An 18,980-nucleotide genomic window follows, 5' to 3' on the forward strand; every position below is an offset into this window, starting at 1 on the left:
CTCTGTATATTCCTATGAATCACATAAGATTCCCTGCAGAGTAGCAGAGGAAGAAGAAGGAAGTGCTAACCTGATAACCTTAGGCCTCTCAGTACTCTCTAAAAGTAAACCAAAAACACCTTCAGGAATGTGTGAATTTTAACCCCCTAACCTGAGATCATTGAACCTGAGTGTACAAATACTATAAATCCTAGATATGTTTTTAGTTCATTGTGAGCTCTATTGTCAGTGTCAGCCAGTTCTTAGGAAATGCATATTAAATGTCCTTTGGAGACTTTGGTACTTGGCTGCTTTTAGGCATATGACAGCTGCTGAGCCCTGTAGACTGCAGCAGTTTTGGTGCATTTCAGTGAGAATGTCACACTAGGCACTGGGGAAGTTTCAGTCAAAAGGGGAGACACCTGTGAGGTTTAAACATCTGCAAGATTAGACGTTTCATTGTCATTTATAGCTTCAGCCTGTAAAATCTGTCTATACCCTTCATTTGATATATGTCTTCGTGTCCTTGGGATACACAGATCTAACAATTTACCATTCACTGCAGAAGGGTAAAGAAAAAAATCAACAAAACACAATAGAAAAAAAAGCCTTTGAGGTAGAAATGAAAACAAAATAAAAATATGATCTGTTTTTTTTCAAAGCAAAGCAATATGTTACTTTTATTCCCTGGCTTAACAGAAAGTTATTTTGTTTGCCTAAATTGTTCAATCTCTTTTTTTAAGAACAAGCCAGAATTTAGCCTGTTTTTTCTGCCTAAGACAAGCAGTCAATTTTAATTAACTCAGTGTGCAGGAGTCTTTGGCATTTGTGGAAACTGGGCACACAGCCAATCCCCAAAGCATGTCTGATCAGTTTGCCTGGAAAGAAGGAAAGAAAAAGATGTTTGCTTAGAGAGCTTGGAATTATAGTCTGAAATCTCGACAGCTGGAAATAAAATTAATTACACAGTCCTGCCTTCTTTACCTATCAGTGTAAAACCCTTAACTTCCCTAAAACAACTCACGTGAGTACGTGCAAGGCAGTCTGCTCTAGATGTATTGTTTTCTACATGGGAATGTATCTACCAGCTTAGTATTCATGTTTGTGTTGAGTTCAGTATAACTGGACTACTTAATGCAATAATAATAATAATAATAACAACACTATGTTGTTTAAATTAATGCATGTCTGTGTGTGTGCTCATGCATTTTAAAAGATTTAATATAATTACTTTTGAGGGGACAGTTAAAAAGTCATCAACAATTTTCTCTAATACATTTTGGACTAGCTACATAAGATATCATTTTGTTGATAGATGTACATCAAAATTTTAAAGCGCCAAGGTTTTTTGTTCTTTTCTTTAATCTGAAATATAGAATCTTTTTTGTGTGCAACTTTTCCTCTACTCCTCTTATATAGCATCATGTGTATGAATGGTAAAGCAGCAGGTGTGAGAATATAGATAATTTATTTTACAATTGTCTAAACCTGGAAATAGCAAGGTAACCTTTTAAGATTTGCAGTGAGAGTTTCTCAAGGAAAAAAAAGTGTACTTCATCTCACTAATCAAATAGTCACACTTAGCTTGATGCAGAGAATTTTAATCTAAGAAAAAGGAAGTTTGTTTTTCTCCTTGAATGAGAGAAATCAGATTAAAATGTTTTGTGTACTTAACATTCCTTGCATTATTCAAATTCTTAGACAAAATAAATATTTACATTGTTGAAATTTAAAGCAAAGATTAAAATTGCTCATTGACACTATCAAATACAAACTTTTACTGGTTTTTTTAGAGCATTAAGGGACATTTCAAAAAGAAAAACTCCACCACTATAAATTTAAACAAACTAAATTTTGGCCATTATTTTAGATACTCAGTGTCTAACTTTTTAAGTTAGATGTTAAAACATTTTTCTTGATTTCACAACATTGTGATAAAGACAATTTTCATCAAGATACAAATGGAAAGAATGTGAAATGGAACATTATTAACATTGTATGTGAGTACAGCAAATGAAGAGCCTCAAAGTCTATAAGAGTCATAGTTTTCTTCTGGGTAGAGGGTTCAGAGCAAGAGTCCATTGCAAAGTTGGACCCTCAATTTTTGTCAGTTAATATGCACAGAAGCTTCAAGATCCAATGTTTGGCACTTCTGTTTGTGTACATAAGAAATTATAAAATTTTCCACAGGCTGTTTTAACATCTTTAAAATGAAGCTGCATTGAGAAATGAGATTTGGGAAATGGTATGTATAAACTTTCTTGATCCCCAGATGGGGAAAAGAAAAATGGAAGCCTAGCTTTTTTTTCTAGCTTTTCTCCCTGACAAAGATCTTGTTCTCTGAAAGAACCAGGTTTTTGTGACCTTTATGGTCCACAGTGCTGTGGGCTTACCTGAGATTCACGTTCAAGGTAATGGTATAAGCTTCATTACTGAAAGCTACTTAGTAGGACTTCAATTCATTCAACATTATTCTGAAACCATAACGTCACCAAAAAACTATCTTTTTTCCATAAATTCTACACGAAAAATGTTTTTAGTCCATGTCTCATGAGGGAAGTCAAATATACAGTTTGTTTCAAAATCACTCTTTCATAAACCTGTATTAGAAAACTGTACATCTACAGTCTACATCTATATCACTTGGTTCTTTGTCCTGGCTGTCTTAAAACTTGAAGGCAACATTCCATTTTGAAATGCAATAAATGTGGCAATCTTTTGAGAGGTGGAGTAGATCAGTAAGGTCACAGAACATTACTAAAATTGCCAATAAAGTTATTCTTGTGCTGTCTGGCAATTATCTCACACATACCTTAATCAAATCACTGTCAGCATGTACACAGGAATGTCTGTATGTTCATGTAGATTTTTTCCTCCAGTCTCAAGGATACCTTTCCCTATTTCAGCAATGTCAGACACTGCATGTTCTTCAGAGTAGAGAGTGTTTTGCAATATGTATATTTTTATAATTCACCACCAGATGATAAATTAGACATAAAGTAGGCTCATAGATCCATACGGAGATTTATATCAGGAGATCCAATGTAATTCACTAATATAGCAGCAGAGACTAAAAGAACTCCAGCATCACTTAATGTTTTCAAACAACTTGCCAGAATCTACACAATGAAGTTTAAGTTACACTGTTCATTAGTTATTTCCCATTGCTTCTCACATTATTATTATTATTATTATTATTATTATTATTATTATTATTATTACAGTGTTATTAATCTGTATTTCCCACTTTACAGAAAAAGATGCACGATATTAAGCTCAGGGTGCAATAGGTCTGCATAATGTATACCTTCACATTCAAAAATCAACAGGCTTTTTAGGAGATGAAGTAGAAGATAAAGCAAGAGAAATGTACCAGCAGCAGCATTCTGCACCATGCTTACTAGTCTTTTAGGTGCCCGTCTCCATAAAAAATTGTAGAATACAGTCAAGTGCATCTTCAGTATAGACTTTGTTGCCCTTTCCACCTTCATCACAATGATTAACAGCATGTGCTATTGCTAAATATTTTGCTACCCCAGTTATTTGCTGTCACAGACAACCACCAATTTAAAATGCAAAGTATAGCCAGTTTTGACGGATTCTTCTCAAGTAACTTTTCTGAGTCACCAAAGGACAACAGTGTGATAGAAAAATAAGTACATTTTCCAAACCAAAATGATGAGTTACTCTGCATAGCTTGGGACATTATTGTCTGCATCCATTTTTCTTGAGTTTTAAAATCAGTTTTATAACATTTAGTAGCTCAGAGTAACATCAAAATATAATCTATGATGTGGTTAAAAGTGAGGTGGTGTAGAACACAACACTCTCTATTAATCTTTGCAAAGGTTTAGAGTGGTTTCCACAAAATCTGTATTAAATTTTTATAGATCTCTTTTTACTGTTTTTAACTCCATTAAATTTTGTGAAGCTGTTCAAAAACATTCTTCTTTTTCTTCTTATCCTCAGCGCTTTCCTCTGACAGCTTTGTTGAATTTAAACTTCACAAAACTCTCTTCTTCTGAAAGGAGTCTTCTTGAAAGAGAAAAACAAAACATCCAGAGGCATATTTTCCATGAAATGTGACAAACCAGCCACAAAAGAAACATGTCTAGGAAGGAGGAGAATGCAGTGGTAAAAATGGGGCATTAACTTTAATAATTAATTTGAGCAATGTTGTACTTTATAGACATAAAGCACATGAACACCACCTACAAGAGCTGATAAGCAAAGTAAAAATCCATAACTGGTAAATTATTGAATTTCATGCCTCTATGGCTCAGTAAACAATCATCCAAATGTTCTTGTACTACTCCTAAAGGTGACCATGGACAGTGACTCCTTATATGTGCTATAATTGATAAACAAAGTTCTTAGTGAGAAAAAAGCAGGACATTAAGCTCTACATTTTTCACTTAAGTTTCAGAGAGAAATTAACTTTGAACTGTATTTTTGAGTAGTCACAGAAATGGCACTCTTTATTTAATTATCTGGTCTAAATCCAGCCATCTGATGCAGACTAGAATAAGTTATTGAAACCTGAATTATTTTCACAGGCTGAGATGACAAAACCCCAGTTTTATTTCTTTGTGGCAATGAAGATTTAGATTCATTACACACCAAAAACATGTAGGAAAAAGGAGGCTTTTACCATTTATTTCTTATGACAAGGAAAAATTCTCATGATTATGTGGAAAATAAATGCAAAGGGAAGGAGGAAAATGTACTGTTGTGCAAAGCAGTGTACTTTATTTTTTTATTAATTAAAATACTCTTCCTTGATTTCTAGAGCAAGCTTGGGAGAACTCATGTTAAAGAGCAGAATTCTTTAATTTATTCCAAATCACCTTGAGATGAACCTTACTCTTCCATGTACACAGATCCTCAGGACACGACCCACTAACCCAAAGTAATCAAAGCGTGTGATCTGCCACGTGCACAACAACTATCTGCAAATACCAAACATCAAACACTATTGGTACCTAACACATTAAGTATCTATCTATCTTTGTTTTTGGACAACAAAAAAATGTCATTTTAATGCAAAGGGAAGCAGGTCATTATCAGTATTCCATAGGGAGACATTGATTATCAAGCCTACATCTGATGATGATACAGATGATAAGGATCATTGGTCTACAGTAGACTATGATCAATCAGGAGCAATTATGCTGAAGTACCTGAGCTTCTACTGTGTTTTATAACAAGTGTGGAAAACTTCCATGCAGATGAATTTGTCTCATCTAATGATGTGGACTCCACACTCTTTAGATATTTGTGATACTATTAAAACTACCATTTTCTATGCCTTCTTTCAGTGCTAAAATCAAGGATTCTAATAATTTTAATTCATTTGTTCACAAATCTCTAAGTTCCACTGAATTCTTTTATTACTATATTTATTAGGAAAAAAATCAGAAGTTATACCCTTATTATAATTAACTCTTTTTCCCCTTCCAAATTGCTCTCATCTCCTAACCCCTGTGTTTCAAAGACATATGAAAACACAAGTAAGATTCTTTGCTTCCCATCCTCCTTTAAGCCTTAATATATTGCATGCAGGTTTTAATTTTTTTATCAACAGTCAAGCTAGCAAGCTTCCAGGTACATCATTGCTTTTCCACAAAGTTTAAAAGTTGTCAACTTTTTCAACTGCTCTATAAGAAACTGCTCTGGCCGTATTCCATCAGTTAGATGTGCATGTTCAGCAGTAAGTACTATTAAAATCTATTAGAAGTATTAAAGTAATTTCTAAAAGCACTAATATCACAAATATTACTGAAAGTAATTTCTTAAGCACTAATATCAGCATCTAAATTTCTTATGAAATTAATTCAAGTAGGCTTTCTTGGCTTACTTATATGGAAAAATTAGCAAAAAGGGGTAAGAACTGGAACAGTTCTTTCTAGCCATCCTCTGCCCAGTAGTGTATTCACTTGACAGCTTCATACTTGTGTCCTGAAAAAACATTTCCAAACACAGAGTTGGTGCTAGGTTCTTTCACTTTTTGTGTATAAAGAGTTCACTAAGTTTTGAATGTCTCTATCCCTTCAGCATTATGGGAATCTGATGTCCCTTCCCACAGTCATATTATTTCACTCAACCCACTCCCTCTCTCACCCCAGATTAATGTGTTTTACTAGCAGCTAAGCAGATCTCAAAGGAGACCCCAAAGAAACTGACGTGGGTAGCAATCCTTGTTTATGGTTGTATCAGACACTACCATGCAAATGATGTATTTCTCCGCATAATGTTTTAAGATAACACAGTGTCTGTAGAGTTTATACTACATTGTCTCATCTCAGTTCAGTCTTCAGAAACACAAATTCACCCTGCTCAAACGTTTAAAGTCTTGAAGGTAAAGGTAATATCAACTGAGTAATATCCATTTATTTGTATTCTTTTCAGCAAAATTACTTGCAGATATCATAACTCAGTCCACCACTCTATAAAACTTTTGTTCATAAGATAATTTGTTAAATTCCTACAGAAAATTTCCTGTTAAATTCAAAAGTGAGATGAGAAGATGATAAAATGCTTATATTCAAAAACTGGAAATTTATAAATTCAAACTGTGTAACATGAAATTACTATGGTAGCTAACAGGCAAATAACCTCTTTCTATCTCAGGTTGTATATATATTCTTTATCACAGTTTATGTATTCTGCTTACTGAACCCTCTCCATTCTTCTTGTTTCTCATTTTTACATATCAATATAAATCCCATCTCCTATCTATTGGGTGATTCTAACCAATTTTATTATGACACTAAAATAAATTATAATCTAATTATAAATAATTATGATACTTATAGCTCCTAGCAATCTAAAAAATAGAAGAAAATGTGTTGAGGGGGCCTGTCTTTTTTTTGTTTGGTTGGTTTTGGTTTGGTTTGGTTTTGTTCTTCATGGGGATTTTGTTCTTGGTGCATACTTCTCTTGATAAATCTTTCAACTACTTAAAATTCCACTTTTTATTAATATTTTAAGTCACAGATTCTATCAAGAAAGTATACTTTATGTTTTTCATAACGTCTTCAAAGCTCAAAAAGGGAGTTTATTTCAGTATAACTTAGTTTTCTTACTCATACTATTCTGTCATATTTTCATTTTGAAGAAGGAAAAAAGCTTTTCCATAAAGAAGCCAACTGACTTTATTATGGGAAATAACAAAGTATCTGGTAGCTGAGTTGTCCTGTTATCTGCATTTATCATCAAAACAGAGGGAAAGGTTAAGGCTAGAGAGGAACTAGCTCTGAAACATAAAACAAGACTAAGATGGAATGAAAGAACCAACAAAGCAAAATGCATGATGTGTCTAATTAATTGTTTCAAATTGAACTCCAAGTCCCCTGGCACTTCCGCTAAGACTTCTTCATGTTTGGGTTTTTTCCCATTTGGAAATTCCACCTAGAAATTGTGAGGGCTTTTAACAGTTTTCTGTGCTTTCTGGATGTTGGCTTGCTGAAACAAAAACATGAGTAAGAAGCTAATCCTGTCATGCATCCATGAAATCCTGAATCTCCACAACATTCCTTCAACAAGGATCTGTACAAATGTGGTAAATGCAGAACACTTAATACAGTGAATAGACAAGTCCTTTGCACAGAAGATATACAGATTTGTTATCCTAATCAGAAATACAGCTGCAGAAATACATGCATATATGTACATGAAACTACAAAAGGAAAATGAAAGCAGTTAAAACTAGGCTTTAATGATTCCACCTCCACCTCCATGTACAGTTCAGCCAGTAAGACCACACTTGATAACTGTGTCATACTGCAGATTAAGTGATTGTACAATACGGATATACATATTTCTATCCAAAAAAGTAAAAAATTATTACATTCTGAGAAGTTGCTATTACATATAATTTCAACAAATGCCCCAGAATACAAATAAATGTCTAACCTTTCACATAAATATAGAACTTCCTGCAGTTTCCTTACTTCTGATTCTCTGGACTTTGTCATAAAGAGTTTTGCAGACAGAGATTCTCCTCCTGATATTAATTTAGTGAAGAAAAATAAAAAGCCATCTCATTCTGTACATATATATGCATGTAAAACAGAACAGTCAGTATAACTGTATAGAAATTGGTATCTAAAATCAGAAACATTTTTTTTAAATACATCTTGATTCTCCTTCTAGAAATTAGTCATAAATAAATGCAGAAAACTAGGCTTCTTTCTGATAAAATCTCAATTTTATGGCAGAAGTAAAAGAAACAGGATTTTCAAAAGTTCTGGCTTTCAAATGAAGCTACAAAGACACAAGAATAAGATTCCTAAAAGATTGTAGTGGATTTACCCTGGCTGACAGAGAACCCCCAAAGCCTCTCTATCACTCCCCTCCACAGCTGGACAGCGAAGGGAAAATATTTAGCAAAATGTTAATGAATTTTAAATTAATAGCTTTAGGAGCCAACTTTTATTCATTTTAGTCAATGTTATATTTTCACCTCCCAATGTCTTTACGTCTACGTGATTTGATATTCTCATAATTCCTTTGCATTCAAGAGTTCAGTCTTCTTTTTTTAGTTGGCATGTACTTGATATCTTGGAAAATCAGCTCTGTGTGTGCTTGGATGCTCAAGAGCAGCTTTCAAATCAAATATAAGCTGATAATGCAGTTCAAAGAGAAGAACAAAGTCTATCAGCATACAGAAATTCATATCAGATAAACACATGTTGCATTTATGTTTCTGATATGCACAGATATATTGCTGGCCCTATTTTTGCTTTAATTTACCAATTTACCTGTCATCACTGAAGTTCCTCTTTCAATTTAATAGGAAGCAGACATTTATGACAGTATAAAAATGAAAAATGCCAGCAGTTTCTGTGTTCCCATTGAGCTACAAATTTTGTTTCAATCACTCATTATGGACAAGTAAGCATTGAAAAAATGCTCTGGTTTTCACTAACTCTTCCTGATACCAACTGCATCAATTCAAATGGTCTTGCATCTGGTTTTCAACTTGAATAAATAAAGATAAAATGAATTTTAATTTAATGTCTTTGTTAAATTTTATATTTCAAAGAGGAAAATAAAAAGGTTGAAATTTGTAATAGAAGGAATGATGGAAAAATAAATTATATGACCAAACTGAGAAAAGCTAGAGGAAGTAGCTAAATTGAAGAATGATAGGAACAGTGAAATGAATAGAACTTTGTGATATTATAGCGGTGGTTACTCAGAGGAAAAAAAAGGTGCACATTCAGAAAAAGAAAAAAAAGTAAAATCAAATAAGAAAAGACAAAGGAAAAAAGTGGAGATCAGAATGTACAAAAAAACCCAAACCACAGATTTCAATACACACACAAAAACACAGACAAAAAATGAAAGAAGGTGGTTTGTGACTTTCATTTTTATACTGTACTGCAAAAACTTTACTGCTATTTCAATTTAATTTGAAACCTGTATTTAAATGTATGAATTTTTCACTTTCATTTTATGATACACAGCTAACATCTGATTAGTGATTAAATCTTGACAAAAGCTCCCAATTTTGCTTGTAAAGAGCAAAGATGATTTAAAGTGATAAGAAAGAAATGTATCCTATTGACAGACTATCAGAATTGTGGAAATTTGAGAACTGCATATTTTCTACAATTTTTTATGTTCTGATAATAAACCTCAGGTAAGTTCAGCAACATGAAGCTTTTGATAATACCATAGTGACACTGCAAAGAAGTTGACTACATTGGTTCAGGGTTTACTTCCAAAAGCTAGCTTTTCCCCAGTGTTAAGTCAATTAAAAGCTGCTCAACTTCCATTTCATTGCAGTATGTTGTAATCTGTTATCTAGTGCCCCCCATGTGCTATATTATCAGGGACTCTCTACAGTGATTAGCTTCAAACATTTAATTAAAATGTAATTAATTTTATGCTTTGCTTATTTAGCAGAGTTTTTTGTGCAAATAATCTATTAGATGAGGCTTGGATTGAACCATTGTTTTAATATTAACAGCTACTGAAATTTCTGTAAACTGTGAACTGTGCTCTGGCAGTAACAAGCAGGACCCCCATGAATGAACACCCTGTCTATGGGTTGGAAGAGAATAAAGGCTGATTGAATTTGTCGTGAAGTTTCCAAAAATTATTGAAAGTCACATGTTAGAAATTTATTTTTTTATTTGTGCATACCCTGACCTACAGTTCCTTGTGATTATAATTGTAATCTCATTGATTTTTGTGTTTATTTTTATGCATAACAGGACCAGGATCACAGGAAAGACTGGCTGCTAGTTGTCTTTTTCCACATGAAGTGAAGTTAGCCTCCATGTTCTGTCAAGACACCTTCCCCTGATTTTGATATGGTAAGAGTGGAAGTGGCACAAGTAACATCAAGGATTTGAGACATTCCAAAAATCTATGTGAATGAACCCTAAACCCTTTAAAAATACAACTCAGCTGTAAACAAAGCTCAGCTGTAAACAGGCTCCAGCTTTAGATATTTTCATTCAAATTTGTCCCATGTACCTTGAAGCACCTGAGAGTTCTGTTGCAGCATCTCCTTTTTAGTTAGGGGGTGAAATGGGACAGCTCTTACTATGTAAGATCAAAGTTGCTTTCATCATCTTGGATGTCTTCCTTGCTAAAAATTAGGCAAGATGAGTCCAGACCAATGACTTTAAAGAAATTGGGCAAACCAAAACAGCACTTCTATTAAAGATGTACTCAAGGTATTTCCTGACTTTTAGACAGGCTTTTAAACAGGCTAAAAAATTTACTGTCCAGCTCAGAGATGCATGTTCCTGAGAACTCTTGTGGATCATCAAAAAAATTACATTATACATTTTTTATTAATTTCCTTCTATCTTCTGGATGCACTTTGCAATTCCACTGCAGGAAAACACTCCCCCTGGAGAGCTGCAACATTCTTCCATAACATCTATACACTTACACCTGGTTTTTTTCCATGGCAGTGCCTCCTTCAAGGAAGGCCAGCAAGTATACTGACTATGGAGAAAGTAAAGCTTTCAAATAGCTGAATAATCTGTCCCAGTTTTACTGGGCTGTTCTCAGAGATTATTTTTCTGAAGTGGCTGCAACCACTCCAGGATTTATGGACAAAAAAATGGACAAAAAAAACTACCCAATGTTGTGACTAAGTCTCAGCTATTTTGGTAGAACTGAAGGCAATATAAAGTGTGCACAGTTCCTTTGAGTACAGTTTAGAAGGCACAGTCTGTCAAGAAGCTGCCAATATTTTTAATAAATAGCATTTTACTTCACTCAGAGTCCTAAATGGCACCCTGTTAAAAAGGAACCCCAGGAGCAAGACTTTGGAAATCCAAAAACAATGAAAAGCACTTCATCCAGAGTGACCACTCTGGCAAGGGCAAACAGATCTGCCAGCATCATCATACACCTAATTTCTCATCTATTCATGTCACATGTCCCAAAACCTCATGCAGTATCTTTATCCTTCTCAATCACATCTTCCTGCTCCACATTTATCTGTTACCAGTTATGAGAACCTCCCCCCCCAATTACTACATGCTTGTTCAACAAACAATATTTTAGAAAATAATCTGAATATTGTGTGATTTTTTTTCCTCACTCAGTTGTAGTCCTTCTAGTCAAAGCCCCTTAACAAAAGCAGGTTGCACCAACCATCTTTTTCTGATAAACTCTGGGTTTAAGCTGACAGTGCACTAATGCAAACTGAATTATTTACTATTGTATGGCCAGACTGCCATGAATGGCAAATGAGAATGTCAAATTGAGAGCCTTTGTATCTTTTTCAGTAGCACTGGTTAGTTCCCAGAATGCAACATTTATTATAAAAACCCCCAACAAAACAACAACAATAAAACTGTAATTTTCTTTTCTGAGGAAATTGTACTGTGAAAACTTTTGACTGCAAAATACATATTTCAGTCATCAGTCCAATTCAGATTTCCAGATTTTAAAGTAATTATTATTTTGATTGGTTGACATTTTAGCAGCTTACCTTTTCCAGGAACAAAGCTTCTTATAAAGTTTGGGATTTGGAGAAGATTTTGAGAAGAAGGTATTCAAGATAGTAAAAACAGAACTTGAAAACTTTTTCCTTGTGATTCTACAATATGTCATAGACTCTTTTCACTAATTAGGAATATTACAAATGTAATATAACATTCCTTTAATCCTTGATCTACTTCTTTCTGCTTTCATTATGCACCCTCAATATTCCTTTTTATCATTTCAGTCAGTTGGCAAAGTTTTTACTACACTGATATAGATGCCAAAGTATACGAACATATACTTAAAATTTGATTAAACTTTTCAGATTTAGTAAATGACTAATTTTTTTGACTATATGCTGCCTCTGTTTAAAAATCAAGTTAATTATGCAGTGAACTCATTTGAAATGCTTAGTTTGAACTTTAGCTTTAGTTTAACTATAATAAGCAACATTACTATAATAATCAGCAAGTTTAACTATAATGATGAGAGATTATTTTAATTTAAGGTTGACACCGATATTTTTACTGCCTCTGCACATGAAAAAGTATTTAGAAACTATTAGTCATGATGTACTCTCAGGAAAAATAATTTTAAATTTTAATACATATTTAAATTATGTTGGTCAGGATCTACTTTTCCTTAGACTGACAAGGTGTCTCATCCTGGTAGTTGTTTGAGTTGATGAGGCATTTAAAAGCAGGCATAATAGTAGGTCTAGCAGTCTGACTGAAGTCATGATGCTTTTTGAATGCTTAAAATTAGCCACATGGTGAACTGTCTTAAACAGGATAATAGTGATTGCAGTTATTACATTGTCATTTACAGATATGAAATCACCTCTGACTGGAATTTTTAAACTGTCCAGACAAATACCTAAGGAGCATGCTGTTTAAAAAATATACTAATTGAGAGTAGTAGTATGAGGATGTAGATGAGCAAATTACTTTTTTCAGACTTTGAGATTATTTGATTGCATGAGACAGATGACTCGGACTCTGACTCTAAATCAGTTAAAATGTTGAAATATAAGTATTCTAAAGGTCTAAAAATATGTATTGTTTTCCAAAAAAAGATATTTAAGGTGTGCTTAAACAGTGACAATATTTATATTACACTAATCTATTAATACATACATATATTTCCAAGCCTGTTCCTTACTATTTTAGTTGGATATACTCAACTGATTCTATGACTGTAAAAATGAACATATTATGAGGAAAAAAGGTGGTTTTGAGACATTACATCATTGCATCTTCTATAAGATTTACTATTTTATTAAAATATTTTCTAATATTTTTGGCTACTGCTTTCAATCTACTAGATCCACTGAATTAACACAGAGATTTACTCTATAACAATAAGCTCACCCTGTTCCCAAAATGATTCTGAATCTGGATATGAAAATTAACGTTTCTAGCAAATTTTTCTGCCTTTCCCATGTAAACCCTTCATTAGGAACAGTTACATACAAGTTAATCTCTTATGAGAGATTAACATCTCCTCTAAGCAGAGTCTAAATTTACTTAGCTATGTCTATACTAGAAAGTAACTTGTTGCATAAGTGGATGAAAGCACTTGGTGCTTAGATCCATATGCTTACAACCATGGTTTCTTCTTCAGATTAAAATCAGTCTGAAACATATCTCCATGGGCATTTGGAAATTAAATTACCTTAGGGTGTGATGAATTATGCTCTAATTATGCTTATCCATCTCTGTAGGACGTGGAGAAAGTAAAAATACTACTTTTAAACAAAAAAAAACATATTTCAAGACAGCTAACGTCAGGTAAGAGGGTATGTACATTATAACTCTCACTGTATTCAAGAGAAACTTTATGTTCCATGTATCTGAATATGTTCCAAAAACCTGATTACATCGTTAGAGTCCTACTGACTCCACATAGCCCAATATCAACAGCCCAAGAGAAACTGTATTCAGCTCAATTTACCCACTGCCAGTGTTTACCCATATACAGGGTTTATTAACCCATTGCATTATAGTGTACTGCAGTTTTTAAATAGTGTGTTGTCCAATGGACATTTACTTTGTCTCCTGCGACATTTTTAATGGCAAATACTGCTTGCCTTTAATAGGAAATACTGTAGAGTTAGTCTTGAATCCTAGTCAGGTGTTTTAACATTTCAAACACATTGATATTTCTATGGAATTTTACCAGCTGGAATATTTTTTAAGAATACCTCAATTCATGAAATTAAACTGTTGCATAACTTTTAAGTCTATTGAGGACTAGCTTCTTAATAATATTTAACTCTGCTTCAGATTATATTGTGTCATTTGAGAGTTTTTCTCTTTGACTGCCTCTAGTGTAATTAAACCTTCCTGATACTTTGGTAAATCTTCTAGAGTTGAATCAATGGATGCTATCATCTCCTCTACTAAAATAGATTTGGGCAGTAATGAGATTTTTAAACCTCAATTTAAGTCATTAAACTCCTTTTCACTTATTTTTAAAGGCTAATGTATAACTATTTTTACAAGTCTGGAATGATTAATTGTAGCCTGCATATCTAAATCACTTTTAAATGAGATGCCTCACCTAGCTGGACAATAAGATGGACATTAATAATTTTTTTCCAATGCCTGTTAAGATTTTTCAGGCTCTATTGAACTTTGTGCTGCTGATGCCAGACCATTCAGTTAGCTTATGCAAGTAATTCTTAAGAGAGTTTGGGTGCATCTACCCTGGACTGCCGCTGCAGAACACAATAGGAACTTCCATCTTTTCTGGGGGTTGGTGTATATTATATAAGGTACAATTCAACATCTTTGAGCAGAAGTATGAGCCTTTTCCACAGCAATTGTATTGGATTTTAAGTAAGATTATTATTCTTTACAAATATTACTGCGGTTTTTTGACAGTCCTTATTCTAAGGAAATCACAATTTTGTATAGATGTTGGGCACTTACAGAGGGCCTGTTATAATCATCATTGGTTTAATTATCATTTGGAAATAAAATGCCATTGTCGTAATCACTGGTTAAACCAATTATTTATTACAGGAGAAAAAATGATGGTCTGTCATTCCCATTAGATATGTTTTTCAATGATGAAATAAGCATAAAAATGTATGAATGGACAGCACTACAGAGATCATTTTTTCTTGGAAAAATCTAAATATTTCTTAACAGTCTTTATATAGATATATTTTAAAAAGTAAGTGTTTGCTGTTAATGTATTTTAAATAATTTTAACAACTTATTTTAAAATTGAAAGATATTTTGTTTTCATAGTTTTCTCACTTGTTGTCTTCTATTTCTGTATTTTTTTTTTACTTCAAGTCAGTATTAGTGAGTTTTGAGAGTAAAATATTTAAATTCACTTTAAACTCATGAGTTTTGTAACACTTAGGGTTTTATGTAAGTTTCAGCATAAAAAGATATTAAAATCATTCCCTCTGAAGATCTAGTTCTCAGTTTTTTAAAGATCTATAGCCTACAATTCATATTACCTAGAATCTTCAGAGATATCTTTAGGCTGGGTAAATTGATTCAGGCAGGATTAAAAGATGTCCACAAGACGTAATCAAAGCTATAAAATTATTACTGTCAGGAAGACTCCAAGAAGAGTCCATTTCTGCATCTTTTTTAAACTGTTTATTATCAGGGTATCTAAGGCAGTGATGACAGGTATAGTATCAAGAGACTACTCAGAAAGGAAAAAGACAACCTGAAACTAAAATTTATTAAAAAAAAAAAAAGAAACAAACAAACAAAAAAAAAAAAAGAAAAAAAAATAAGCAAAAACCCCCACACAAGATAGCATGAAGAAGAGAAAATTTCCTAAAGGTTTCCTAAAATCAAAAGATTTTGCTTCCTCACAAGCAGCATCTTGTAGTATCAAAAAGTGGAAATAAAACAGAAGACACAACATGTTTCCAAATAAAAACACTTTATGTCAGGAAATGAGAAAAGCATTCTCTAATCTTGGTGTGTGTTTACTGATATTATGGTACGTTTTTTCTACAGAAATCTAATTCCACATGTTGGGTATCAAGTACTGAGGGGGCATTATTCAACATTTTTGGCCAAACAAACATTTCTGAATAAAAGAAACCACTTTTTTGGGTAAAAAAATATGAATAGTTGACACTAAAATATACCACTGTTTTATTTTAAAGAAAAAGAGCTGATAGGTTAGGCTTGCTTACTTTCAGTTGCTGGGTCTAGGAGGACAAAAACACTTTGATCACTTGTACACTGTGTTATTATCCCTCTGGTACATAGAATGTTTAGAGTTTCAAATGGCATCACTCTAGGTTCATAGGTTCTGTAAATCCAACCTGGTATAAACTTATTCTAGATAGTGATTGTATTGACATTATACGTACAAGATAACAATAGATTTCTCAAATGACATTGTATTGGACAAGTAGTGTTCAGTTCTAACAATAATCAGATCACTAATTTATATGTAAACTTCCTAAATACAATTACTTTAGTGTCACATGCCTTTACCCATTACCTTTACTGGTCTCATTTGAACTGAAAATTTGATTGTCAGCTTTCAGAGTCTCTGAAACATAAACCATTTGATTCTAATCTGTTTTCCCCAACATTTTAAGTTATAAGAAAAAGGTTATTTTGTTTTACAAATCTCCAATGAATTTTGTCTGTCTGCCACTCCAACTCTGTCAGCTATGGCTTGGCCTCAGGAGCCAACTGCATTCTGTATCTCCACTGAAAATGTCAGCCTGGTGTTGATCAAGTATAAACAATCCCCAATAGCTCTGTCCTTGGAGCCATGCCTTAAAATTGCTATTTCTGTTTACTGATTAATCGCCATTTGTTTATTTCAGATGCTGTCCATTACAGGGAATAGGGTTTGTATTGAGGAACCGTAGCCATAGGGATAGGATATGCCATATTGGTTTTGATTATGAAACATGGAACATCAAAAGAAATTATTTTCAATTTTATCAATATCTCAGAACGAGTAGGATAGTATAATCAATGGTGAATTATATAAGCCAAATTGGGAAATTGCTTTTTCTCTGATTAAAAAATACTGTCTTAACACAACTTTGCAGCTTGACTGGCTACATATATAAAAAATACGAATTTCGATACACTTCCTCTCAAGATTCTAAAATCAAATAGACCGCAAACCTATTATTTATTGCACAGAATGAAGCAGCAAGGCTAGTAAAGTGCAACATAAAATAAAATTGTTTGAACTATGAATGACAACCCCTGTAAGCATGTTGACACTGCATTATTTTTATTACCCTCTTTTTGTAAATACACATAATTCACAGGTTCAATAGCAGGTGACAGATTAAACATGCTGATGAATGAGCAAATGCAGGAAGATGTGTCCATGTGATTTTTGAAAATGACTCTACTTCTTTTTCATCTTTATGAGGAGCCTAGTTTTCAGAGGTCTTTTACAAGACCATTCAAACAGAAATATATTTCTAGAAATATTCAAAAGCACAATCAGAGAGCACATGGATAAATGTGAGTGCATATGCTCACTAAGCTCCACAAATATGCTGTTTGTTTTTTTTTATTGGAAAAAAAATTCAAAACAGTGCCTTTTATCATGAGGGATATTTTGCAAAAGTAGCTTGAAAGGCACAATTTAATTTATTAGGAAGTGGATAAGGGCAGGAGGACAGACTAAAAGGTCACAGAACAAAAGGGCAATCAAAGACTGTAGAGCTCATTCTATTCTGTCTTCACATGAACCAAGTATTAGCAAAAAAAAAGAATATATACTTTTCTTTAAAAACAGCATTTACTGCTTTAAATTCAGCAATTACTCTGTTTGAGTGTCAAACCTCCTTCCTCAGGAGTCAGTGCCTGGTCCAGTATTTCTCAGTATATTTGTCAGCAGTCTGAACGATACAACAGAGACCATGCACTAATGCGCAGTTTTGTTGATACAAGGCTGGGGGTAGCAGTAAATTTCTTGAAAATTGCATGATTTAAGAAAGGGGCAAAGTCAATCACATATGACAAAATAAAGGTGCATGAAGAATGGGTTTTGTGAGAAGCAGGGAACATTTCCCTACCACATGTAGTACTGAAGTCATAGATCAGAACAGAATAATGAAATTGTGTGCTGGAAAAAAGCATCTTCTTACTACAACTGATCACTTCTTACTGCTGATATTGCATTCTGCATTTGGTTTTGATTGTTTGTTTTGTTGTTTTGGGCTTTTTTAAAATACAGAAATCAATAAGAATGAGGATATGAATCATATAGTTGGTTTTATTTTTTTCTTCTCTAAAGTTGGAAATAAGAACTTTTAGCAACTTATTATACTATGAAATATTACCAGCACAATTGCTCTTACCAAGCACATATGTAACCTGAAACAGATGTTTGCAGGTATTGATTGTCTGTCATCACTAGCTGTTGACAAGTAGAGGATTAGAAAGGGCTTCACATGCTTGAAAAAATGAGACCGTTTTTTGATTATTCAAACCACCAAAGGTGGAAATCATTCTTTAAAGATTATGGTCCTAATCAATCCATTTTGAATGTGTTGAGAAGTTTACACTTAACATTCTATCCATGAGTATATTCAAATGTAATAACTAAAACCTCCAAGCCACCCAAGAAACACATTGAAATTTTAAACACACTCACATACTTTGAAAAAATTATTTGTTTCAGGTAATGTTACACAATAGCACAGTGTTTAGCCAATGGAACCAGAAGCAGAAGGGCTCAAAATTACAAAATTTCACCCTTTTTTTTATTTTCCTCTTCTTTTACAAAATAATTTAACAATGTGTGTTATTGCTTCATTGCAGCCTTTGGCATGCAGAACCTTTTTGAATAACAATGCTAACATATGTTCAGTAGTTCTGAACTGGTTTCCATCGTTAGAGAATACATTTTAATACCTATCACTCGCGATAGACTGCCATGCTTGGAATTCATTGAGGACAACACTAATTCAGTTGTCCCCCTTTCACACACACAATTACATAGGAAGATTCATAAAGGCTTGGGCCTTCTTCCAAGTGGAAAATCATCTAAAGCATCCTAATGTACTGGGAAATGTA

The 18,980-nt window shown here is 33.4% G+C and overlaps 1 long non-coding RNA gene across 6 annotated transcripts in view; it reads left to right on the forward strand.

Annotated features, from left to right (window-relative positions):
• Positions 1–18,980, forward strand: part of LOC135301945 (uncharacterized) — a 77,397-nt gene that overhangs the window by 18,002 nt on the left and 40,415 nt on the right. For 5 of the 6 annotated variants that reach the window (XR_010363670.1, XR_010363672.1, XR_010363675.1 and 2 more), the window contains exons 2-3: positions 10,203–10,304; positions 13,661–13,727. This is a non-coding gene — a long non-coding RNA (uncharacterized LOC135301945). Of the gene's footprint in view, positions 1–10,202; positions 10,305–13,660; positions 13,736–18,980 lie in introns of all 6 variants that reach the window. The other variant, XR_010363674.1, reaches the window with a different exon arrangement.

This window comes from Passer domesticus, chromosome 5 (assembly GCF_036417665.1).
Source record: "Passer domesticus isolate bPasDom1 chromosome 5, bPasDom1.hap1, whole genome shotgun sequence".
In the NCBI taxonomy this organism is placed as follows: domain Eukaryota; kingdom Metazoa; phylum Chordata; class Aves; order Passeriformes; family Passeridae; genus Passer; species Passer domesticus.